The sequence below is a fragment of the Panthera tigris genome, chromosome C2, assembly GCF_018350195.1.
Source record: "Panthera tigris isolate Pti1 chromosome C2, P.tigris_Pti1_mat1.1, whole genome shotgun sequence".
Taxonomy (NCBI): Eukaryota; Metazoa; Chordata; class Mammalia; order Carnivora; family Felidae; genus Panthera; species Panthera tigris.
The window spans coordinates 64,522,608-64,548,421 of record NC_056668.1 but is presented as its reverse complement, the minus strand read 5'-3'; the positions used below and the strand labels follow the sequence as shown (position 1 = coordinate 64,548,421).

At 39.1% G+C, this 25,814-nt stretch overlaps 1 protein-coding gene across 10 annotated transcripts in view; it reads left to right on the top strand.

The window, feature by feature from the left end:
* Window positions 1-25,814, top strand: part of IGSF11 (immunoglobulin superfamily member 11) — a 194,370-nt gene that overhangs the window by 62,371 nt on the left and 106,185 nt on the right. The window lies entirely within an intron of this gene.

Below are 25,814 nucleotides of genomic sequence, written 5' to 3'. Positions count from 1 at the left end.
GTGGGCCCACTGTTATCACAAGGATCCTTAAATGTGGAAGCAGGAGACAGAGTCAGAGAGACAGCAATGTGGAAAGGACTTGGCCTGATGTTGGTGGCTTTGAAAATGGAGGAAGGGGGCCATAAGCCAAGGAAAGTAGGTGACCTCTAGAAGCTGTAGAAGGAAAGGAAAAGGATTCTCCAGAAAGGAGCACAGCCCTGCAGCCATCTTGATTTTAGCCCAATGAGACCCATTTTGGACTTCTGACCTCAGAACTATAATAAATTTGTGTTGTTTTATACTACTAAGTTTACAGTAATCTGTTACAGCAGCAATATAAATCTGATACAAACCTTATAATTTATAATAAAGACTTCTACTTTCACTGTGAGTGAGTCAGAAAGTCACTGGGCAGAGCAGTAATCTGATCTGATTTAATAGGAACACTCTGGATGCTGTGTTGAGAATACACTGTTGAGGAATTCCTTCCTTCATCTAGCTTTCAGCCTGACTCCCATATTTTACTGAGATCTCATCAATTCATTTAAGATTAAAAAAATAATAATTTCTCTTTTCTTTTCTAAGTCAAGGTCTCTAGTCTGTTTTGTTGCCAGAAATAGAAGTCTGAACTGCACTTTACATTAAACTATGGAAAACTCAGAATTTGAACCAACTGAAATAAGTGATTGTCAATACTACAATATATAAATCAAGTGAGAGGTTGAAGGAGATTAGTTTAGATTACTGAATACTGGTAAAGAGACTTTGAAGAATATTTGAAAATTATTTTCCTTACACTATAAGAAAGAGAATACAAAAAAGTGTGAGGTGACATAAAATGTTTCTTACGCTATTGCCCTTTTCAAATCCTAAAAAATGTATTGGCGCCATTTTCAATTTGCTGTTAGAATGAATTCAGTAGCATTTTGTCACAATGGGCCCTGCTTCAGAGAGTAACTTTGCCTGAAAATAAATGTGTTCATAACAGAAGGATTTCAAGGAAAAGAGCCAACTTTTCCCCAAATGGATGAAGATGTGAAACTTTGCTTCAGCAATATTCACAATGGTAATAGGGATTAGGCTACGGTGAGGGGGATGGAAATGCTGTTTACCTTTGTGTGATTCCTATCTAGCACAGCTATCCTAGAGAAGTGGGCAGAAACTAATGTAAGAAACGTATCAGAAAGACTAAGCTGTCAATATATCTAGGTTGTAAATTGATCCAAAATTTGTGATGGAGATTTTGAAATAATAAATCTTTCAAATATTAAATGGTTTATTTGTATTTAACATAGAATAAACACTTATTGGCTTGTTAATTATTCTAACAATTCCATTATTATCTTTTCCACTCTTTATTATTATCTCAGAGCCTTAATTGTCTTTTCACAAAAGGGGAAGGGGGAAGAATTCCTTTCAAATTTTACTTCTAAAAGGACCAAGCTCTACTCCAGATTATACATGGTCCTAGGCAACCTCGTTTAAATAGTTACAGGATGAATTACTGGCTCAAACAAGGATCAAAAGGTATTTTCGACCTTTAAGAATGATATTCTTGGGATGCCCAAGTGGCTCAGTCAGTTAAGCATCAACTCTTGATTTCGGCTCAGGTCATGATCTCCTGGTTCATGGGATTGAGTCCTAAATCGGGGTCCAGGCTGACAGCACGGGAGCCTGTTTGGGATTGTCTCTCCCCCTCTCTCTCTGCCCACCTCCCCCAATAAAGAAATAAACTTTACTTAAAAAAATGAATGATATTCTTATAAAACATTCCATAGACATTCTCAAAAACTTAAATGCAATTAATCTTTAATTATATACATAAATGGAGAGGGATAGGTGCTATTAATAATTTAAAAGTAGCTAATTAAAAACAGTTTATACTTGGCTTTGGAAAGCCTTATAATTCCCTCCATCGTTTTTCTTTCTTAATTGTTTTTCTCTTAAGCTAATATTAAAACTAATTTTCCATTCTTGAATGCAGAGTAACATTGTAGAAAGATCATCCAGCATTTTCATGGGTGGAGGATAGAAGCTGGTCTAGGATTACAATTTGAATTGGGATAATTCATATTTAGATATTTAGACGTTGACTATATTCTCATGTCATCAATGTTTTGAGCCCAAGATTATTATTACATTATGTAGCAGAAATTTTATGGGCTATTCCTATGGGAGTGGGTGGAAGTGGTAGGGGTGGGGTCTGATGTATGTTGGGGCAGCAACTGCAGTGTTCCCACAGACAGCTTTAAGACACTAACCTATGGTTTATATGAAATTTTTCGATGTTGGTCTATAAAGAGCTAAAAGAAAAACACTGGTGTGGTAGGAAACAACCATAGGATGCATGTCAGAAGACCTTGGTTGCAGTTCTGCCTTGGTATGTGCAATCCCCAAAGCGTCCCTTGATCTTTTTGAGACTCAGTGTCTTACGATGTGGAGAGGGGGCAATAATACCTGCCTTACATACCCCTGGGGTTGCTGTGAAGATCCAAGCAGATAACATATGCGAAAGCATTTTGAAGTTTATAAAGTATTATACAGATGTAAGATGTTGTCTGTTGCTTTAGCACTCAGAATACTTAAGAGATTTAAAGAAATCCTACTGTGGTCATAAAGCAGATTAGGATGAAAGTGTTGGTGAAACTCATCACCACTAGTAACAAACTTACTCAAAATACATGCCAGTGGTGTTAACTCTGTGAATTGAAAAGCACCTTTATTCCCCCCGTTTCCTGTGAGTGTCCTTTTTGAAGCCTCTGTGAACAGCCCTTAGAGTTTCTAGTACTGCTGATCTGCTTCCTTTGAGTCCACCATCTACCATCTGCACCCGAGCTTCTGGGCAGACAGATTGCTGTCTGAAATCGGATCATTCTCACTCCCCCTTCAGAAGCCACACTTCTTTTTCTATTAAAAGGGCTGCTCCACCTAACTGTAAGCACTCTGTTCTCTTAATAACTCACCAGCTCCTGTTGGGTGAGGTAGAAGTACACTATGGTGACATAGAGGCAGGAGAGCGAGCTCTCTTTCTCTGATTCATAACCTTGTGGATATATCCCATGTACAATTGTAAGTTTTTTAAAGGGTGGGGGTCATATCTTATACTTTCTATTTGACCTTTAACCCAGTGTCTTACACAAGGTAGGTATTTTGTAAATGCTTGCTGAATTGATGTGCTAAGAAATGTATCAGGTAATTTGCTTTATCAGGGCTTTTCATCTAGATTATTAGGTTATTTATTTAATTAAAAAACGAATATTCTATCTCTATATTTAAATCTGGGATTATAGTAAAGTGAAGACCTGTTCTGAGTAGCACCTGCCATTTGACAGCTTCCTTGTTTTTCTCTTTATGTTACTCTTATACCCTGTTTGGCATGGGGTTTGAATGTGGAAATGTGTGCAGGACAAGATAAGGAATTGGATTGAATGTAGAAAAAAAATCTAGCTCTTGCTGTGGAGTTTAAAAGAATGAGAATGATCCCAGTGATGAAATCATAGTTGAAATCTAAAATTTCTGTTGTTAGTATCAAATAATCTGTACTGTCATATTATCATTTTCTTGCCATTAGAGATCTGGTAAGGGATTCTAACAAATTGGAGGTAGTGAGCAAAGTTTAAGCATCTTCAATTCATAATCAGAGTATATCTTTTCAGGGTATTGGTATTAAAGGTGATTGGCATTTCTTACTTTCCTTACTTAAAAACTATAGCATCAAAATTTTCAAAAAAGAAAAAAGTGCATCCATAATTCCACCATCTTGGTACTGTTATTTTTACATGTATCTTCCAATCTTTGTCCAAATGTATAGATGTTTTACATATTTGCCTTTCTCCTGTGCATACTATTTTCATTCTGAGTTGCCATGTGAGGATTATATCTGCCAGATGGGGGCTCAAAATTTCCTAATGGCCCCAAGAATCCTAATCTATGTTGCTGTAGAAATTGACGGAATAGCCTGACATTCCCCAGGCAGGTATGTCCAAAGAATTTAGAAGTTTCCCATTAAGAGGCTGAAGCAGAAAGTGACTATGGAGCTGTTAAGACACCAGTGATACAATGGATAAGAAATGAAGATTAGTTTTTATAAGGAGAGAGGTAGGTAGATATTTAAGTAAAATAATTTCAGATGCCAAGAATGTCTCTCTTCCCACCCAACCAAAACAAACAGGAAACAAAAAATAACCCAAAGTAACAACCACCATAATACAATCACCCTCTCACTAGTGAACAAATAGTTAAAGAAAACATTTAAAACTACAACTTAAAATTTGTTTGTTTATTTGAGAGAGCGCGTGCGCAAGTGGGGGAGGGGCAGAGAGAGAGATGGGGAGACACAGAATCCCAAGCAGGCTCCAGGCTCTGAAATGTCAGCACAGAGCCCTGTTCCGGGCTCCAAATCACAAACCGCCAGACGGTGACCTGAGCCAAAGTCAGACACTTAACCGACTCAGCCAGCCAGGGGCCCCTAAAACGGCAAATTTTAAATATTAGAAGTTGAGATAAGTTTTGCTGAAAGGGCAAGAGAAGATAGAATCGGGGAGCGAGGAGCATGAAGCCCTTATGCTCTTTTAAGGAATAAAGGGTAGTCAGGAAAAAAGAAAAAAAAAAAAAAAGCTATGGAATAGAATTAACCTCATCAATTCTTAATTTTGCTGGAATTAGGTAGGTTCTTTCAGATTATGTAGGCTACAGAAGAGGGGAATGGACAGAAATCATCTGAAAAGTACAACAGAGAAGAATCTATCTGGATGAAGGTTGTGGAAAGTCCTTCCTAGAGGACTCTGGGGATCAAGACTGACACCCACTGTTTGGAGAGTGATTCAGGGCCGGGGTGGGCCTTGACAGAAGGCCAGGAGGGCGTTCTCCGGTGGGTCCCAAGCGGCGCTCGCCCCGGCGTGCGGGGGAGGGGGTGGCACCGCACACAGGTGGCCCAGGCAGCGCCAGCTGCGCGCCGCGCTCGCTCCGCGGGTGGGCCGCCAGGCGTCGCGCTGGAGCCGCGGTTGCCTGGGAGACCGAGCCGGGCGAGTGGGCGGCGCGGAGCGGAGCCGGAGCCGGGCTGCTGCCCTACTAGCCCGGCGAGAGTTGGGGGGGGAGTGGCTCCCCCGGTGGCGCGGCAGTGCCGGCGGGTCCTGGGGCAGCGCGAGATATCCGCGGCGCTGCGGGGCTAGGCCGGCGAGCCCGGGACGCGCCTGGTCGCAGCTCAGCGTCCGCGGAGCGGAAGGGCAGAGCTGCACTTGCCTGGTCTGAGCGTCTCACGGTCCCGGCCCCGCCGGGCGGACCCGGCTGCCCCAAGAGCGCGACAAGGAGTCGGGCGGGCGGCGGGCGCGCTCCCCGCGGCCCCGGGATGACTTCTCCGGGCTACCCTCTGGCGCCTCTCCTGCTTCTTTCTCTGCACGGTGAGTAGCCCGAGCCCTCCGCTCCCGGCGGGGCCAGCCTGGGCCGGTGGGCCCGGGGGGACCTGTGCCAGGTCCTGGGAGCCCAACTTTCCCAGGGGCCGTATTCGTTGCTATCGGCCGGGGCTCACGCGCCCACTCTCACGGCTGCTATCCCGCGGGTGCCCCCAGTCCTCACCGCGCGCGCGGCTCAGGTGTCCCAGATCCAAGAGGTGACTGCACCCGCTGCTCGTTTCCCTCTGATCGCGGACTTGCCTCTGACCCCGCCGTGCTCTTTTTAGGTAATCACTCCCTCACTTACTGGGTCCAGTGAGAAACAGTATTTCCGTTACCCGGCGGCTCCAGGAAAAATAGAGATGCCTTTAAAGTAATTCAGAAAACTTTAAACTGCAGCTTTACCATAACCTTTAACAAGCATACGCAGGTTTGGCTGAAAATGTGATCTTTGCTTTAAAAATAACTCTACAGCGTGCTACACTGTGTTCGAAAACAATAATTTTTTTGTACTCCAGCTTCTCCCCCAAAGCATTTAAATTGGCTTACTGAAATACATAAAAGGTAACAATATTAGAACAGAAAGACTAAACGTGTATTTAATTTTCTTAATGTTTTTTTTTTAAAGCTATTTACATTAAAATTTTCTACTCTAATCTTTCTTAACATTTTATTTTCGATGAATAGCCATCATATTTAAACTCTGATTTTCATCTTTGCCCTTTTCTTTTGTGAGTGCACTGCCTTGGAACCGTTTTCTGTCCCATTTAATTGAAGAGATGTATTGAGATTTATTCTGAAGGGTTTCATTTAAAGAGCAGGTTCAGTGATTTATGGAATATTGTGGTTAACCTTGTTTGTTTCTGGAGATATCAGTATGTTTCCCATAGTTTTGTGGCCTTATTTGAACTGATAATGTATGCATGGATCTTGAAGGGATTTCATTTTAGTCGACTTAAATTGTTCAAATTTATTTAGTAGGGGAGAAAGGAATACAAAATTTTGAATACTTTTTTCATAGATGCCAGTGAAGGAAATCGTCAAAATTACAGATAACTTTCTTGGAGTTCAGTATATACATTTTTGGTGATGATGTGTAGACGATAATTAAGTGATGTGAATATGTGCTTCCAAATTAATTTTGTCTGGTTACCAGTTTGAAGGGGCCAATATTTTTCTGTCCTGCTTTTCAAGTGTGTAATAATTAGCGTAAATGAGCTTTTTATACAGTGTCTTAGACGTAACTGAAAATATAAATATTACTATAAGAGCAGATGAAATTTTGGTAAAAATAATCTGTTCTTAACCTTCATCTACTACAATAAATTATGCTCCCTTTTTGTAAATCGCATTTGTGTGTAGTTTGTTTTTGAGTTATTAGGCAGTACTTTTAAAGAGTTGATGTAATTTGCAGAAGTAGCCTTACAAGGTCATCTGATTTGTTTCCTTTCCTTCAGAACTATTCCCAAGCTATCCTAGAATGTTTAAAGACTTCCAAGGACAGTTCAGCCTTCATGAGAATCTATTATGTACAGGCACTTTTCACCCTCAGAAATGAACAGTTGTGTTCATTTGTTCAACAAATATTTGCAGAGCTACAACTCTGAATTTGGGTGTCTGATGGGGAGAGATGGTGGAAGACAGAGTACAAGAGTTTGTCTGCAGCCCTTAAGGAGTTTGCAGTTTTGCAACAGGCTGTAGGCATGCACAAATGGTTAATGATACAAGGAAAATATGAGTGCCATTTATCAGTGGCGCTATCAAGGAAGACTTCATAGAAAAGTTTACTTTTGATCTGGACTTTGAGTAGGATTTGAATTGGCTGAGATGAGAGCAGTCAGGTCTCCTTTCCTAGGGCAAAGGAGCAGCCTGGACCAAAGGATATGAAGTGGAAAGTTCAGGAGCATATTCTTGAAAGGCCAAGTGTCTAGCTGCTAGAGCAAGAGATGTGTGTAAAAGGAGAAAGGGCTAAAAAGATAGTAAAAGGATAGTAGAGAGCCTTGAATGCCGAATTTGGTTTTATTCAGTAGGCCATGGAAAGGCCACTGTCATTCAGTTTCTTGAAGATGGGGAGGGGAAGAGGGTGAACAGCTATTGTGTGCTTCCTTGCACTTAGCATAACAGTCTCCAGGAGAATACCATATCCTGACCTGACTGCCATTAAGTTCTTGAAGTCAAAGGCAGAGTTGTTTTGAATGAATTAGGGCCCATCCTTGGGACTTAGAATGAACAAAGTTGCTTCTGGATGCTAAATAGATAACCATTCTAGCATTGGCTACTACAAAGACATGATGCACTAAAGGTAGAAATACAGAGTCTCTTAAATTTTTGAAAGAAATGTCAAGAAATGTCAAGAAATTTCTGTTTTTATTTCTGTTTGAATTTCTAAGCATGTGTGCACGCACATGTGCGTGCACACACACACACAGACACACACACACACACACCCTTCTCTTTAGGGCTGAGAACTGAATCACCTGGCTGTCTTTTCCCAGCAGTGTTATGATCTGGGCTCAGTCCCCACTTGTGTTTTTTTCCCTTTTGTAAATTGTGGTAAAATATATATAACAAAAAAAATGTATTATTTCAACCAGTTTTAAGTGTACAGTCCTGTGACATTAAATACATTCACAGTGTTCAAAAAAAAAAAAGGAATTTCTGTGGAGTATTCAGAGGGAATCTGAATAGAAAAGTTGACTTCTGTATAGTTCTACCAATAGGTTAGATTTATCTGAAGTTTTTTTTTTAATACTTGGGATTACTTGCAATAGCAGATAACTTTCCAGAATCTGAGAAAAATCTATAAAAATAAAGGATCATGTAAAATGAAATGAAAATGAAAAGAATTATGCTAAATATTAGCATTCTGAAAATTTTATTGTGAACTTCAATTTGTTAGCTGTAACTTTAATTGGGTAGCTGCTTTGGAAGGATTCACTTAAAAATTTTTTTTAATGTTTATTTTTGAGAGAGAGACTGAGTGCGAGCGGAAGAGGGACAGAGAGAAAGGGAGACAAAGAATCCAAAGCAGGCTCCAGGCTCTGAGCTGTCAGCACAGAGCCCGATGTGGGGCTTGAGCTCATGAACCACAAGATCATGACCTGAGATCATGCTTAACTGACTGAGCCATCCAGGCACACCAGAAGGATTCACTTTTTTGTAAAAAATCTGTAGTTTGGCCTACATGAAAGGTGACAGCCACTGGATGAAAATTTTAGAGAAATTAAGCTTAATACACTGTATATTCCATATGGACTACTCAGGAAGCAATTTAAACATAGAATCACGAAGTTCTTCTAAAATGTTCTGCTTAGAACTGTTGTCAGACTCAAGGTAATGATGCAGCGGGGGGAAAGACTTTTCCCCCCAGTAACAGTATGTGACACATTTTCAAATGTGTTTTCACACTTTGATGGTGGAAGCATTTATAATGAAAAGTCTCGTTTGGATCTTCATAGTTAAGCCATGTGATTTAGTGCCAAACAAGGTGATGTGCGGGCACACAAGATTCTTCAGTTGCAGTGGGTTATACAGAACAAGGGACTGGAAATGCTAGCCGAGGTGGGGAAATTGTGGCACTCCCCCTGAAATTCTCATCTGTGTTAGTTTGTTTAGAATAGGTATCCTAAATTTATAGTTATCCACACTAAAGATGTTTTAGGCAATTGGAGGTAGGATGGCTGGGTTTCTGGAGTCGAGTCACTGCAAGTCCCCCCTCCTTTGTTTGATAAGGGCTGTCTGGCACTCATATATCTCACCCTTGGATTTTGAGGGCAGCTCTCATACCATCTGGAGGCTCTGAAATCCCCCTTTGATCATAATTGAGAATAACTGGTTTCAGAGGGGGTGTCAGTTCTTGGGTGGTATTCAAAACGCCATATGATTTGAGCTGAATTTGGTCTTAAAAGTGGAAAGTTAATTAGTTACTCATTAGTTAAGCTGATCTTACTAAACTGTGAAAGGATTTTTTTCCTTTCTACTAAAGTTTGAGTAGTTGATTTCCTCTGTACCTGGTTTCCTACCACATAAGAAAGAATAGTTTACATTTGTGATGATTAAAAAAAACATGAAGTCATGGGGTGCCTGGCTGGCTCAGTCAGTTCAGTGCCTGACTCTTGATATCCGCTCAGGTCATGATCTCATGGTTTGTGAGTTTAAGCCCATGTCGGGCTCTGTGCTGAGAGTGTGGAGCCAGCTTGGGATTCTCTCTTTCTGGCTCTGTCTGCCCCTCCCCTACTTGTGTATGTTCATGCGCGCTCTCTCAAAATAAATAAACGTAAAAAAACCCCATGAAATCAGTCAAAGAAATAAAATCTGTTTACTAATTTCACAAGTGATAGACTCAGCCATTGATCTGCTACCATTATCGGATACTCCGTAGTTCCTATATTGTGTGCCTCTGCCTCACTTATGTATGCTTGGAAGATCATATTTTAACATGTCACTAAAATTATTATGTTTGTAGAATAGGATTAAATAAATACAAGTTTCCAATGTGAAAAAAAGTGTTCAATAAAAAATATTCAGGGGCGCCTGGGTGGCTCAGTCGGTTGAGCGTCCGACTTCGGCTCAGGTCACGATCTCGCAGTCTGTGAGTTCGAGCCCCGCGTCGGGCTCTGTGCTGAGTGCTCAGAGCCTGGAGCCTGCTTCCGATTCTGTGTCTCGTTCTCTCTCTGCCCCTCCCCTGTTCATGCTCTGTCTCTCTTTGTCTCAAAAATAAATAAACGTTAAAAAAAAAATTAAAAAAAAATATTCATAGAAGTCTATTTACTGGTTTTTCTTCATTTAGCATTTTGATCTTGAGAGAGGTAACAAACTGACAGTATTAGACGTACAATTTATTTTAGAAAAGCCTTGCCAGTAAAGAAGTTGAGAGGCTAGAAGCACAGAGTTCAGGAAATCCTTGTACCATGTAGAGTTCTTTGGAGAAATCTTCAGAGAATTAGGTTAATATCAGCGGTGGTGATGGTGGATTGGAATTTAAGGTTGGAAGAGATGGTTAAAGTAGAATAGGTTTGGAAATTCAGTGCTGGTTTTTTACCAAGAGTCATAACTATGTAATAACACAATGTGACATTGTGAATGTAACTCTAGTGTCATGGGGCCACTTGTAGGCCAGTCTTAAAAGACTAATCCAGTAGTTTTAAAAATTGGAAAGAGGTTTAAATTTTTTCTGAAGTCTGTTGAAGATCATGTACTAATTTAGAGAGCCCCTTTACCCTCCTTTGTCCAGAGTCTCTCCCTGTTGACAGCAGTTGCTCATGTAAAAATATGTTTTCTCTCACTCCCACATTCTCATTAATGTTGGTTCTTTTCTGTCCTCTTTCCTTCTCATGGTCTCCTAACATTTTGGAGGATGTTGTATTGTTCTGTTACCATCAGGTTCTTTTATTGTTCTTTTAGCATCTAGCCATTTATGGTTCCTTCCAATGATTTAGCTCTACCTATTTCCAGGATATATCAACCCTGGAGCCAAGCAGCCCGACCCAGTAATCACTTTAGAAGTTGGGCAGTGGTGAGTGAGAAGGTGGACATTATTCCATGCTAGTATTTTCCCCTTGTTCATGAAGTTAATTTCATGATATAATTCAGTGTGTATTTATATTTATATTTATATTTTCCCTAAAAGATAGTACCATACCTGGCATATAGTAAGTGCTCAGTAGATACTTGAGAATGACTGAGTGGTTGTTCATATAATTGGTAATTCTGTGTGCTTCGACTACCTGAAAAGAATGTTCTCTCTCTCTCTTTTAATGAAAAAGAATTTTTGTTAAACATTTTTTAGGGATTTGGTGTGACTGTGTCAGCTTTAGTTCATCTTTAAACCTTAGTATATATTTTGTGGAACAGAGGTGATACAGATCTATTTTCATAGACTTTCCAGATTCTATGAGTTGGAAGTTAATTTAAAAAGGTAATGCACCCCATAAGAGACCCTTAAAAACTGAGAATAAACTGAGGGTTGATGGGGGGTGGGAGGGAGGGGAAAGTGGGTGATGGGCATAGAGGAGGGCACCTGTTGGGATGAGCACTGGGTGTTGTATGGAAAACAATTTGACAATAAATTTCATATTAAAAAAATAAAAAGGTAACACAGATCTTTCAAAATTTATTTTTAGCTTATTTTTAATCACAAAGCTTTGAAGTTGTTGATATTTGAAATATATTCCCCTAAGGAGTTTCTGAAGATCTTGCTCCATGTAATAAAGAATGACCTTGGACTTTTGGGCATTTGTTTAGAACCGTCAAGTTTCCCATTGCCATGCTTGGTATTCTTTGTCCTTAGGGCCTGTATGTTAAAACTAGTCTCCCAAGAACAGAGGTAATTAAAAACAATAACACCTGTGTAGTCTAAGCTCAATCTCCCCCTCCCCACATCATGTGTACAAAGTACTGGAGAAGTTCTTTAAAAAATAAGAGCATTAACTAGATGAGCCCCATGTGGAGGCATCATAACCTGCGCCCAAGGGAGACTGCCCAGTGTCCTCCCCTCCATTCCTTTCCCTTTTTCTTTTCCACACATAGTTTCTCCCAGGTGGGGCTCATTCTGTGTGGACTGTCCAATCAGTCTGCTGATGTTTATCTCGTAAGTCTTCTACTCACAGGGGGACATCCTTGATCATGTACTCAAAGATGCCTTAAGTAACATCCATATCTGTTATAACACTTCATCTTTGTTTCCTTGGACCAGGTCTATCATTACCTGTTATGCAACTTCTGTCAGCCCCATCTGTCAGGATTGTTTGCCAGAACACAAAATACATGGCAAAAAGAGAGGCCCAAGTGTCGGAAACGTCACTTGTTGCAGAACACATTCCAATCAGGCTAGCATCTTAGGCTTTCATTGGTTAAGAAAGCTTGTAGTACATTTCACTTATGCATATTACTCATGTGTAAATACAGACTGCCATGCTAGCACTTGTTAGCCAGGACTTAAAACAATATGCAGGACATGTGAAAAATATGTTAATGCTGTACTACAAGGACTTTCAGCCTTTTGGCCTTGAAGATTATTGGGGCCTTAAAGATGATTGAGGACCACAAAGAGCTTTTGTTTATGTGGATTATATCTGTTGATATTTACCATATTAGAAGTTAAAAGTAAGGACATTTAAGAATATTTATTAATCAATTTAAAAACAATAATAAATCCATTGTATATTGACATAAAATATTTTTGTGACAAGAATTTTTGCCCAAACCAAAAAATATTAGCAAGAAGAGTGGTATTGTTCCACATTTTTGGAAATATCTTCAATATCTGACTCATTAGAAGACAGCTGGATTCCCCAATCTCCTTCTGCATTCAATTATTATGATATGTTGGTTTGGTTAAAATATATGAAGAATATCTAACTTACACAGATATGTAGTTGGAAAAAGAAGGGATATTTTGACAGCGTTTTCAAATAATTTTGGATATTCTTTGGTATTTACCTGAACTCAATAAGAACTAGTTTTTTAAAAGTTGGTTACTATGCAGAATTGAAACCATATCAATAAACATTTCTTTCTCTGTTTTCTGAAATCCATTGGTTTATCTTGCACTTTGAATGGATCTTTTATTCTTGCATGACTTTTTGGTACATTATACATTGATAATTTGGGAAATATTGCTTCCTTGATAAAGATTTTACAAATATTGACAGACATTAAATTACCTAACAGATCACATTTGTTAATATCACCATTGATCTCATCAAAACAGTTTCTAAGTATTGGGAAGCTGTTAAGCTACAATGGCAGATACAAGTTTTCAAAATTGTAATATTTCCCCAAATTTTATTATTGGAAAAGAACACCTGCCAGTTATTTCCCTTGAAGTGAGAGTCGTATTTTCTTCAGTTTTGCAAAAATGTGTGCCTCATACCTAAGTCTGAATAATTGCATTTTGTGAATTGTTCTTTTGAATAAAAATGCTGATCCATGAAAACAGCAACTAGCTCATTCAGCTTTGCTCTCAAGGAGTTGCACCAGTGTTTTTCCTTGGGACAGCCATTTTGCTTTGGTCTGCTGCAAAAATGATGTATGTTTCGTACTGCCCATTTTGTCATACAGGAAATTATAAAAAGGTCAAGATTTAATAAAATTACTGTTATTGTTTCTCTGAAGACATTCTTCAGTGAAACTGGATCTTCTTTGTTCACTGTGAGCACATGATGGTGAAGACCCACTACAATGACTGAGTATGGTTTAGTGCCAGTACCTTGAGTGTGGTAAGGCACCAGTGTTTCACCCACTACTTTGCGCTGTCAGTGCAAATGTCAACACAGGCAAAAGGCAAATAACAGTTTACCATTATTAAGAAAATAAGTTTTACCTCACAGATTTTCTGGAAGGATCTTGGAGAACCCATTGAGTCCATGGACTGACTGTACTTGAAACTCTGGTGTACTGTAATGGAATGCTAGATTATTTTTATTATTTTTTTTGAACATTGTTTTTGAGACAAATAGCCAACAATTATTGCATATTCTGTAGGATGGCATTAGAGTATGCGTATATTATTTAAAAATAATAAACTTATTTAAAATTCTTTATTTTTGTATTTTACATACGTTTTTAATCACAGAAGTAACATATCCTAGGCATAAAAATTCAAACAATGCAGAAGTGTTTAAGAATTGACTCATACCCTACCTCCACCCACCGAATTCTCTGGTTTTCTTGTGCATTGTTCCAGACATTTTTCTAATGACAAACAAAATCTGCATGTCCATGTACTTTTTTTTTTTTTTTTTTTTTGGTCTTTTTTGAGGATCTTTGTAGATCGTGTAGAGGACCAGTCATTTACATTTTTTGGAGATCTTGTTTACCCTCTACCTAAAATCTAGGTTCAAAGTTAATTGTTCAAAAATCACTGTTTGATTGCATTTGGTAGGAGAGTAATCATAGCCCCTAGGTAGGTGTGTGTGTGTGTGTGTGTGTGTGTGTGTGTGTGTGTGTGTGTGTTTTGTATGTGACTGACAACCACTTTGCCACCAGATAATTTTTTGTGAGTTACTCATATTGCCTTTTAAGTCAGTTTTATTGAAGTATAATTTAATTACAGTAACATGCTCCTGTTTTCAGTATAATATTACGTAGTTTTGATAAATTTATGCACCTGTATAAGAGTCAAATGTAGAACTTTCCATCACTGAAAAGTTCCCCCATGGGCCTTTGCAGTTAACTCTCCCACTCTCAGATCCAGTCAAATGTCGATTTGTTTCTGTAAGTATATATCAATTCTGACTGTTTTAATTTACTTAAATGGAATACTATTTGTGCTTGAAAAGTACAGACCTCAGGTTTTTTATTAAAAGGATCCATGTTCATTTTAAGTTAGTTCAAACAGTATAAAGCAAGAGAAAACAATATTTCAACATACCATTCTAAACCAGACCACCCAGATATGTCCATTTTAACATTGATAATTATGATTTATTTCTTGATAAACCTAGATAGATTTCTATCATTTAGAATTGTTTCAGTGCTTACTTTGTTCTCTGAGTTAGTTCATGTTTTCAATGTTTGCCTGTTTCTGTCCAAATTGAAAGAAAATTTGTATACATATGTTATTGAGTCAAAATGTCTTTCCTACAATTTGTTAGAAATTATTCCATATCTTCTGGCATTGACTGTTGCTGTGAAGTCTGAGATCAGTCTAGATTTAATTTTTCTCTCTTGAGAGTGATTTACTTTTTGTACCTGGATGTCAAAAAGCTTTTCTATATTTTTATAGTTCAATAGGTTAACCATAATTTATCTTGATGTGCTTGTTTTTATCAGTTTTTTTCTGAGATATTATATCTATCTATATATAAAGATATGTATTATATCTTTTCAGTCTGCCTACTCACATCTTCCTGCATTTCAGATCTGTTTTCCTATATTGTATTTCTGGATATTTTTTTTTTTAAAATTATTTGTTTTAATGTTTATTTATTTTTGAAAGACAGAAAGAGAGCACAAGCAGGGCCAGGGGAGGGGCAGAGAGAGGGGGAGACCCAGAATCCGAAGCAGCCTCCAGGCTTTGAGCTGTCAGCATAGAGCCCGACGCGGGGCTTGAACTCACAAACTGTGAGATCATGACCTGAGCCGAAGTCAGTGCTTAACCAACGGAGCCACCCAGGCGCCCCTATTTCTGGATATTTCTACATTTCATATCTTCTATTTAGTATCTCAGATACTATCTGTATATTAAATTATTTTTTTCTACATAATTTTTAAAATTTGAAATTCAGCTTATTTAAACTAAACCCAATTTACTCATTTCTCATATTTAAAAAAAAAACAAATAATGTCATAAATATTGTTTTACAACTTACTTATAAAATATAACAATTTAATATGGGTCTTCTTCCACATCTGTTACATGGATCTACCTCATTCTTTTTAGTGACTGTTTAGTATATCATAGCATATATATGCCATAGTTTATTTAACTATTTCCCCATTGTTGGACATTTATGTTGTTTCTGATTTTTTGATATTAATGATGTTGTAGTGAACATCTTTGTATATATAACCTGTAAGTTTGTGTAGGTATTTCTTCAGTCTGTTTTGCCCAAAGTAGAATTGTTTGGATATAATTATTTAGCATTTGGGGGGAGATAATACTATTGTGTGGGCTTTAGTTTAGTCAGACATATTGGGTTTAAATTCCTGAGTTATCATTTATTTGCTCTATGACTTTGGGAATGTTTTAATGTTTTGATCTTGAGTTTGATTACCTTGTACAGTGGAGATGGCCTTCATTAAGTACTAAGTTAAATAAAATGACACATCTCTAAAGGGTCTAGCATAGAGCTTGGCATTAAGAAATGCTTGGGGGAGCCTGGGTGGCTCAGTTGGTTAACTGTACAACTCTAGATTTCAGCTCAGGTCATGGGATTCTCTCTTCTCCCTGTCTCTCTGCCCCTCACTCACTTGTGCACTCTCTCTCCCTCAAGATAAATAAATAAACAAACTTTTTTTTTTTTTTTTTTTTAAAGAATACTGCTTGGTTAGTGACAATTATTGTTGTAAGGATTGTGGGTTGATGAGCTCTAACTTGAGTCAGAGATGAGTCTATCCAGGGAGTACCAGTGGGAGGTGTGACTTGGGAGCATCCTACAATTCAATTCCCCGAGGCTTGCTTTCATTTACAAAATAAAGGAGTTGGGTGAGGTAATATCTTGTTCTTTTCTGGCTCTGTAATCTCACAACTATTAAGAATATTGGCAATAAAATAAATTGGAGAGAATATATGGCTAGTTTTAACATATTTACAAGCCTTGCCCTAAAATAGCTAATTGACTTTCTACTCCTTCTCCCCCATAAATGTAACGAGACTTTTCTTTAATTAAAACCATTCTCATCTGGGGGCACCTGGGTGGCTCAGTTGGTTAGGTGTCTGACTTCGACTCTCAGGTCATGATCTCGTGGCTCGTGAGTTCGAGCCCCATGTCGGGCTCTGTGCTGACAGCTCAGAGCCTGGAGTCTGCTTCGGATTCTGTGTCTCTCTCACCTCTCTCTCTGCCCCTCCCCTCCTAGCGCTCTGTCTCTCTCTCTCTCTCAAAAATAAATAAACTTTAAAAAAAATCTTAAAAAAAACCCATCCTCATCTGTTGTGGAAAGATTATAAAAAGTGGTTTCAAATATAAAGAATCTTATTTTTAAATTTTATTTTAAAATTGATTTTTTTTCACTTGGTTCAAACTCTGTACATAACTATTCTCCTAAATCCTTTCTATCATAGGCAGATCTTGTGTGTGTCAAGAGACGGTCAGTGGTAAGCAGACTATATGACAGAAATCTTTTTACCACAGTCATTGTATTCTGGCCCTTTGGCTTGATTTCTGTGACTTTTCTCTGCTTTTCTCTTTTCTTTGTGTAAGCCAGGCATAGGTGTCTAAATTTTATCTGTGTGGGGTATATGACAAATACAGATGTTTTCCAATGCTGTTGTTGATGAAAAGTGAAAAGCCTGTGAGCTTTTAAAAAATAACAACCAGGGAGTTTTAGTCAGGGAGGGTAGTGATACTTAAATGGAAAGCTTCGGAGGGGTGTGGTTAACCAGGGCACCTCTGGATTCTGACTCTAGGTTATATGTGATTGATGGTGTTTCCCACCTGTTCTCTTTCCATTTTATGAAAGGACATTTTTATACAAAGCCAGGTGGTCTCCAAAGTGGATGATAGAGTTAGTCACTTTGGCAGAAATTTCAAAATAATCCTGAGATTCATAAACTCACTGCCTACTAAGTTATCTTAAAAAAATTTTTTTTTAAAACATTTACTTATTTTTGAGAGAGGGAGAGCGAGCACGAGCAGGGGAGGAACAGAGAGAGGGAGACTGAGGATCCAAAACCCGATGCGGGTCTCAAACTCATGAACTGTGAGATTATGACCTGAGCCAGAATCAAGAGTTGGTCACTTAACTGACTAAGCCATCCAGGCAACCTGCTGCCTACTAAGTTATCTTGGTAAGTATAGTTTGTTTACAGGTCATTAAATTTTTCCTGAAACCAAAGTATGTGAGTAGAGAAGGTTCTTGAGTTTTGTATACCAGCCACTTCAGTTTTAGAAACTTAAACGTGGTTCGTTTTCATGAATATATTTTCTGAAATTGTAACTTTTAATTCTAACTAGTTTGTGATTTCAGTGTCCTCAGAGCATGACTTGTTTTAGTTGCCCTTTGATCAATCTATATTCCTGGTTTCTGTCTTAAGATCTGTACTTCTTTGGACAGATTAATTGTTGCCTGCCCCCCCCCCCCCCCGGCTGTTATTTGGAGTTCAAGGGGTTGAGTTGTCTTTCTCATTAATAAGAACATGTAAGGTTGTGAGTCACGTGGACCTGGCCCAGCAAGGTCTCTTAGGGCCTTTAATTCCATAATGTCCTTGATCTGAGGAAGCCGCTCAGTAATCTCTTCACAATTTCCACAACCAAGCCATCTGCCTGCATTAAAATAAATCAAATCTGCTTGCTCCTTCAGTGTCTAACAAATATTCTATAAACTGATGGTGATGAAGACCACAAACACAAAAATAATTTGCAGTCTCGAGCACTTCCTCTGAATTCGCAACTTGGATTGTCTTAACATAGTGGAAGTTGGCATGCCAGCTTTCTCTTTGACTGGAGTAGAGGATAGCGGAACCCTTTCCCCCTACTCCTTTGCAGTAATCCCAAGTGTGACAGGGTAACGGATTCAGCTTTTCCACATCTAGATTAGTCTTCACAAAACCTTTCCTTGCCCTTCTGCTTCGTATATACTAGCTAATTAGGTAAATGCACATATGTGTTTATAAATAGAATCATCCATATTCATTCTGCACTCTTGTTTCTGGCTCTTAAAATTTAACATTATTTATGCACTTTATCCACATTAGGTATAGCTGTAGTTTCTTCACCTTCATTACAGTAGAGCACTTCATTGTATGAATATACCATGATATTGACATCCGTCCTACTGCTGATAGACATTGGGTTCTTTCCATTTTGGGTCTACAATGAATAATGCTGCTGTGAACATTCTTATACATGTGTTTTGATGCGAATCAGAGTGCATTTCTGTTAAGTATACACCTAAGAAACAAATTGAGTATATTCAGCGTTAGTAGGTACTGCCATTTTCACGAAGTGGTTGTGTTGATGTTTACACCTGCTAGCAGTGTTTGGAAGTTTTGTTTCCTCTATATGCTTATGAACACTATTATCTATTTAACTTTAACCATTATGATGGAGGAATAATGGTATCGCATTGTGTGTGTGTGTTTGTAAGGTTCTGCACTTCCCTGATTACTAATGAGGTTGCTCACCATTTCCCCTTTTACTGACCATTTAAGTATCTTCCTATGTAAATTGTCTGCTCAGGTCTTCCCAGTTTTTTTTTTTTTTTTAATTTTTTTTTTAACGTTTATTTATTTTGGGGGCAGAGAGAGACAGAGCATGAATGGGGGAGGGGCAGAGAGAGAGGGAGACACAGAATCGGAAGCAGACTCCAGGCTCTGAGCCATCAGCCCAGAGCCCGACGCGGGGCTCGAACCCACAGACCGCGAGATCGTGACCTGAGCTGAAGTCGGACGCTGAATCGACTGAGCCACCCAGGCACCCCAGGTCTTCCCAGTTTTTAAAAATGCTTATTTATTTATTTTGAGAAAGAGTGTGTGTGTGAGTACAAGTAGGAGAGAGACAGAGAGAGAGGGAGAGAGAGAGTTCCAAGCAGGCTCCATGCTCAGCAAAGAGCCCAGTGTGGGGCTTGATCCCACAAACCATGAACCAAAATCAAGAGTTGGCTGCTTAACTGACTGAGCCACCCGGGTGCCCCTTGCCAGTTTTCTTTCTTTCTTTTTTTTTTAATAACAGCTTTATTCAGATGTAAGTCATCTACTGTATAATTTAACCCATTTAAAGTGTACAATCCAGTGGTCTTTGGTATATTACATTATTAATTTTACAACTCAGTGGTTTTGGTATAATGTATCATTAATTTTTAAGAATTGGGGTAAAACACAACATAAAAGTTGTTATTTTAACTGTTTTCAAGTGTACAAATCAGTGGCATTAAGCACATTCACAATTTTGTGCAACTATTACCACTATTTCCAAAACTTTTTCATCATTTCAAACAGAAACTTTATAAACAGTGAATAACAGTTACTCCCTGTTTTCCAGTTCCCCCAGCCACTGGAAATATCAAATCTATTTATATTTCTGTGAATTTGCCTATTCTATCTACTTCATGTAGGTGGAATCATACAGTATTTGTCTTTTTGTGATGGGATTATTTCATTTAGCATAACATTTTCAAGGTTCATCTATGTGATAGCATGTATGATAACACTTCATTCCTTTTCATGGCTGAATAATATTTCAGTGTTTATATATGCTACATTTTGTTTATCCATTTATCTGTTGATGAACCCTTGGGTTTTTGTGAGTTTTTAAAATTAGAGAGTCCATGTGTCTTTTTTCTCCCTGATTTGTATGGGTTTTAAAATGTTTCTTGGAATTTTATTGGTTACATGTGTTGCAAAATCTTCTTTTACTCTGTGACTTGCCTTTTCACTTATTTTGATATCTTTTAAAGAACAGTTCTTAATTTTAATTAGTAGTGTTAACAGTTTTTCCTTTTTGACTACTACTTTCTGGGTCTTGGCTGAGAATTTGTTACCTATCCCAGTGTCATAAAGATATTCTCTGTTTTCTTCTATAAGCCATACTGTTTACCTTTTATATTTTGACTGATAGCCCTCCTGGAATTGATGTTTTGGGTGTGTGGTGAGAGTTGGGAGTTAGGGACTGAAACTTAATTTTTGGTGGTGATTTACCCAGACTGATTTACTCAGATTGATTGATCCAGTCTTTTTGGTTAGGTAAGTTCTTTGATATGGTCTTAAGTTTCATCTTACCTTCAGGGTCTAGTACAATGCCTTGTACATAGTAAGTGATCAGTAAATTCTTGCTAACAATGGTTGAGCCATAAACATTCATTTCCCAAAAGGCACAAGGGACCCAAACAGAATGCTGTGAAATTTGTTTTTATTTGTAAATGGTATCTGTAAATAATACTCATTTTTTTGTAAATAGGATCATTTCCTCTTTACAGAATCATTTTCTTCTCTCCTTTTGTTTTGGTTTTGGTCTGCTATCTCTCTCTTCTTCTGTTTTCTCTGCCATTTTTATCATCATCATCTCCTGCTTCATTAATGTCATCTTCATCATCCAGAGCTGAGGTTATGTTCTAAATCTCATGATCTTCATTTTACCACTGTATCATAATTTCCTTTAAAAATAATAATTTCAATTGTATAATAGTCTTTCCTATTATTGAGTATCTTACATCATAATAGCATCACCTTACATTTGGTTTGTACAAGGAATTTGAACTTAAGGTCCAAAAATGGTTTCCAGAGAAGGCATAGAAATTTTATGCAAAATTTAGTGTTGTATGCATTTGGTCTTTTTTTTCTTCTGGGGGGAGAATATCTCAACTTATTTATTTTCTATTTGTTTTTGAGAGAAAGAGATTGAGAGAAAGATTGTGAGCAGCGGGAGGGGGAGAAAGAGAGTGAGAGGGGAATCTTAAGTAGGCTCCATGCTCAGTGCAGAGCCTGATATGGGGCTCGATCCCATGACCATGAGATCATGACCTGAGCTGAAATCAAAGGTCAGATGCTTAATTGACTGAGCCACCCATCACCCCAATATGGTACCTGGTCTTGAGGAGCTTAATACATGTGTAATTAGAGTTGTAAGCACACTTATAATTTGGAGATTTATATGAATCAGAAAAGGAATAATAGTGGAACCCTTGTCAGAATTGTGTGAGGAAATAGAAGTGCAGCTATGTGATAGTTGAAATGTCAGGAGGAAGAAGATATGATATTCAGATAGTTAATGGCTACGTGCACTGCCTGTCTGGTCTTTATCCCAGCTGGTGAGGCAAATCACCTCTGTTTCTTCTATATTAAACAGTTTTAAAGGAAAAGCAAAATAAAATGACAAAAAAATGAAGGGTCTATTATGCTCCAGGAATCTTGGGTAGAAAGATGAAAAAGTGTAGTAGGGTCCAGTCCTCAAGACTCCATGGTTTAGTCTAAAAGACAAACGTGATTCAGCTCATTATGATATAATGTGTTTCTTTAGTGGTATGAATGAAGTATAGCCTCCTGTTCAATTGTCATTGTTATTTTGACCCATCTGTGCCATTTTCCTGGGTGGTTTGGTTCTTGGGGTCTGCAGGTTCTATAGCTGGCCACTTTGAACATGTGCTAGAGTGATGGCACGGAGGCAGTGGCAGAAGCAGGTGGAGTCTGTGACAATGCTCCTGAGTCCTCAGGGCCTTCATGAAGTGTGTAAGAGACCTAGCAGTGTATGTGTATCCTGGTAAGGGGACCTATAGAGGTCTGAGGAAGTCTATGAGTACAGGAATTTCAAGATGAGAGGACCATTGTATAAAGATGGGAGCTGGCACATACCCACCACTGTTCCATTCAGCACCACTGCTACTCCTGCCCAGGACTGGTTGTAACTTACTGGTGACCACTCTGGGAGTCCTCAGTCAGGATACTCTAGATCTGAATCCAGGGAAGACCCCGGCAACTTTGTGTAGATATGAGGGCCACCTCTTTTCTTCTCTGCCTTGGGATAGTTGGAGGATTCTATCCTTCAGGCAGTCAGATACCATCTGGAAGAAAATCAGCACGGGGGAAAGAAACCTAAAAGACTGAGCATTTATCTGAGCCATCCAAAAGAGACATCTCTATAATATTACTTAAAAAGGCTGTTTAGGGGCACCTGGGTGGCATCCAACTCTTAATTTTGGGTCAGGTCATAATATCGTGGTTCGTGAGATCGAGCCCTGTGTGGGGCTCTGCGCTGACAACATGTAAGTCTGCTTGGGATTCCCTGTCTCCTTCTCTGTCTGCCTCTCCCCCAATTGTGTTGTTTCTCTGTCAAAACAAATAAATAAACATTAAAAAATATTATTTATTATTGTTCCCCAACCCCTGCCACCCATCTAGTTTTGGGGTGGGTTGGTGGGGTAGGAAGTAGTAAGAAGAGCGTATCAGCTTGAAAGAAAACAGACTTTGCTTTTACGCACATGCTTCTTTGTTCACAAAGGAATGTAAATTTACTTATTGCTATCCTCTTGCTAACATTTGGTTTAGATACATGGCCAGTCCTGCAGAATCTAGGGTCCTCATCTGGCCAGATGTGCCAGTCTTGAGCTCTGTCCTAGTTTTTAACTTAAGCTCATGTACCAACATGGCAGCAAATGTGTAAGCAATTGCAAGAACCGTACTACTGTGGTTTATTGAATCTCGATAAATGATCTTTTCTCTTAAGAAAAGCCTCTTTATTTACTTGATCACTTAGAGTGCTTTTTTTAAATACTTGAATTTTGGCAGGCATTTCGGTATTGAGGTGCCCGCAGTGAACTGAGTGTGGTTAAACAGCTTGGAACACGGGGGTTGAACAGGCTCTGGGCACACGTGCCACAGTGTGGTAAGCCAACATCAGCTCTGATGAGCTTCAGTTCTGCTGTCGCTGCCACTTCTGGATCCCTCTTTCAGGCACACACATTTCTTCTGATTTGAAGCTGTCACAAGTTTCCAGTCTGGATGTCAAATTTCCATTAAGATTGTATCTGCCATTGTTGGGTACCCACCCGCGTGCCATTCATTACCTGAGTGCTTTATTATATTTACTCATCAATTCTAAGACAAGCCTGTGAGATCGATGAGTATTCTCCCTATTTCCAAGTGAGGAAATTGTGCGGTTGTAGAATAGAATGAATTTCAGTACCTTGAGTTAAGTGCCTGGAAGATTAAGGCAATATGTAAAGTGCCTACTACTGTGCCAGGCTCAGACAGTCAGTAAGTGGATTACAGTTTTTCCTTTAAGCTCCGTTTGACTTTGTGATGATTTTTGTCTCCATTCTAGCACCTGATTGGAGAAGACTTTGGGAAGCATGTATATGATCTGTGAGCAGGGCTTGAAAAGATCTTTGGAACCCTAAGCATGAAAAGATCATGGTGCCCCCTCCTGTGAAACTCAGAATGGGATACTAAACTATAAAGTAAGAGTAAGCGAGTCCAGCACAGCTGTTTTTTCCTTTAAGAGGACCACTTTAGTCTTTGTTCTGAAATATCAAATATCAGTTTTTTTAAAAAAATTTTAAAATGTTTATTTACTTACAGAGAGAGACAGAGCACAAGCAGGGGAGGAGCAGAGAGAGAGGGAGACACAGAATCTGAAGCAGACTCCAGGCTCTGAGCTGTCAGCACAGAGTGCAGTGTGGGGCTCAAACCCGTGAACTGTGAGAACATGACCTGAACTGAAGTCAGATGCCCAACTGACTGAGCCATCCAAAATATCAGCCAGTCTTAAAAATGTTTACCCCTTCTCTCTCTTCCTCCGCCACCTTCTTGTCTAGTACTAGTCCTTCAACATACGTTATATAATTAATATTTACCACAGCGGCCCATTGTTTCCATTTTATAAACAAGGAAACTGGCGTTCAGAAACGTAAAATAAGGTTACAGCTCATGTCCTTTGGTTTCTAAAATCGACATTCTCCCTGCTTCAGGAAAAGGAGAACAAGAAAATACTATTGTTTCACCTTGAAATCCTCCTTCCTCCTCTTTTTTCTGAGCCTGGGAAATAATGCTTATGCTTTTGGATGCAGGTTGGATGTCACCTCCCACACGGTCTCCCCAAGTTGGCTTCTTCCTCTCCTGTCTCCATAGAACATTGTTCAGACTTGAGCCCACACCTGTTTACTGTGACCTATACACTCACCTCTTGCTTAATCCTGCTCTTCCTTCCTTATCCCTTGCACTATGCCTGGGACACAGCCAGCGCCTAATATGTGTTTGTTTCATAAATAGTAGGTGACAATTTTACAGTTCAGGCTACAAGGACACCTGGAGTTCAGAGAGACTTTATGGAACAGGTAGGAGGTCACAGAGTCTCCCAGCATCTGGATAGGATTTAGACTGGCACAGCAGAGGCCTGGCTTGCTGGGCTGTGGGGGAAGGGGTGGGGTGCGGAACCACAGCAGAAGTGGCCGTTTGGAAAGGAGCGTTGCTAGCTGCTGCTGGGAAGTAATGTGAGTTAAATTTGGATGCCATGTTTATTATTTCAGCTCTTTGAAAACTGCCCCTAATGATATCTCTTTTCTTTTGTTTTTTTCAAAATTAATTATCTTTTTGTAGCTATGGTAACTCATTTGAAGCTCTATTATGCATGTAATCTGTACACATTGAACTATGTGCTTCAGCGTTCTAAACATTTTCCTGCATAGTCAATAATTCTATATTTGTAATGTTCTCTTCCTTCTGGTGAAAATTGGCTATTCCCTTTAGATTTCTGAAGATGATTTTAAAAAGAATTAGGAATGACAGCTTTACTAATAAATTACCATAAATGACCATCAATCTTTGTTCCTAATGTTCATGCCATTATTTGCTTATACTAACATATTTCTAAGCAGCTTTTACTTTGAGAAGCTTTGAACCCATGACACATAGCACCCTGGTTTCCCAGATCTCTCTGGCCTGAGGGCCCCTATCCATCACTGCTATGAGGTCCTGACCCTCCTGCCTCTTTCTCCGACTTCTGCAGTCCCGTGGGACACTCTGTGCCTCCTGCCTGACTCTGGTCCAGCCACCTACACCTCTTTGTTTATGTCTGCTCTCCCCCCTGCTTCTGCTCATCCTGTTGCGAACCTTCCTGGCCTGACCTTTCTGCCTGGTCTCAGATGGCTGTCTTTTATGTCCTCCTGTCTCTCTCAGAGAAGTTTAGCACCTGTACCCCAGCTCACTTAGGTAGACTAGGTTCCGTGTTTTCTTCTCTTTGGTCAGTGTGTTGTTTAACCTTGGAATCTTTTTCTTCATCTGGAAAGAGAGGCCTACATCCCTCCGCAACGAGTGGCTGGACTGGATGAAGAGATGTCCTGAATGCCTGGTAT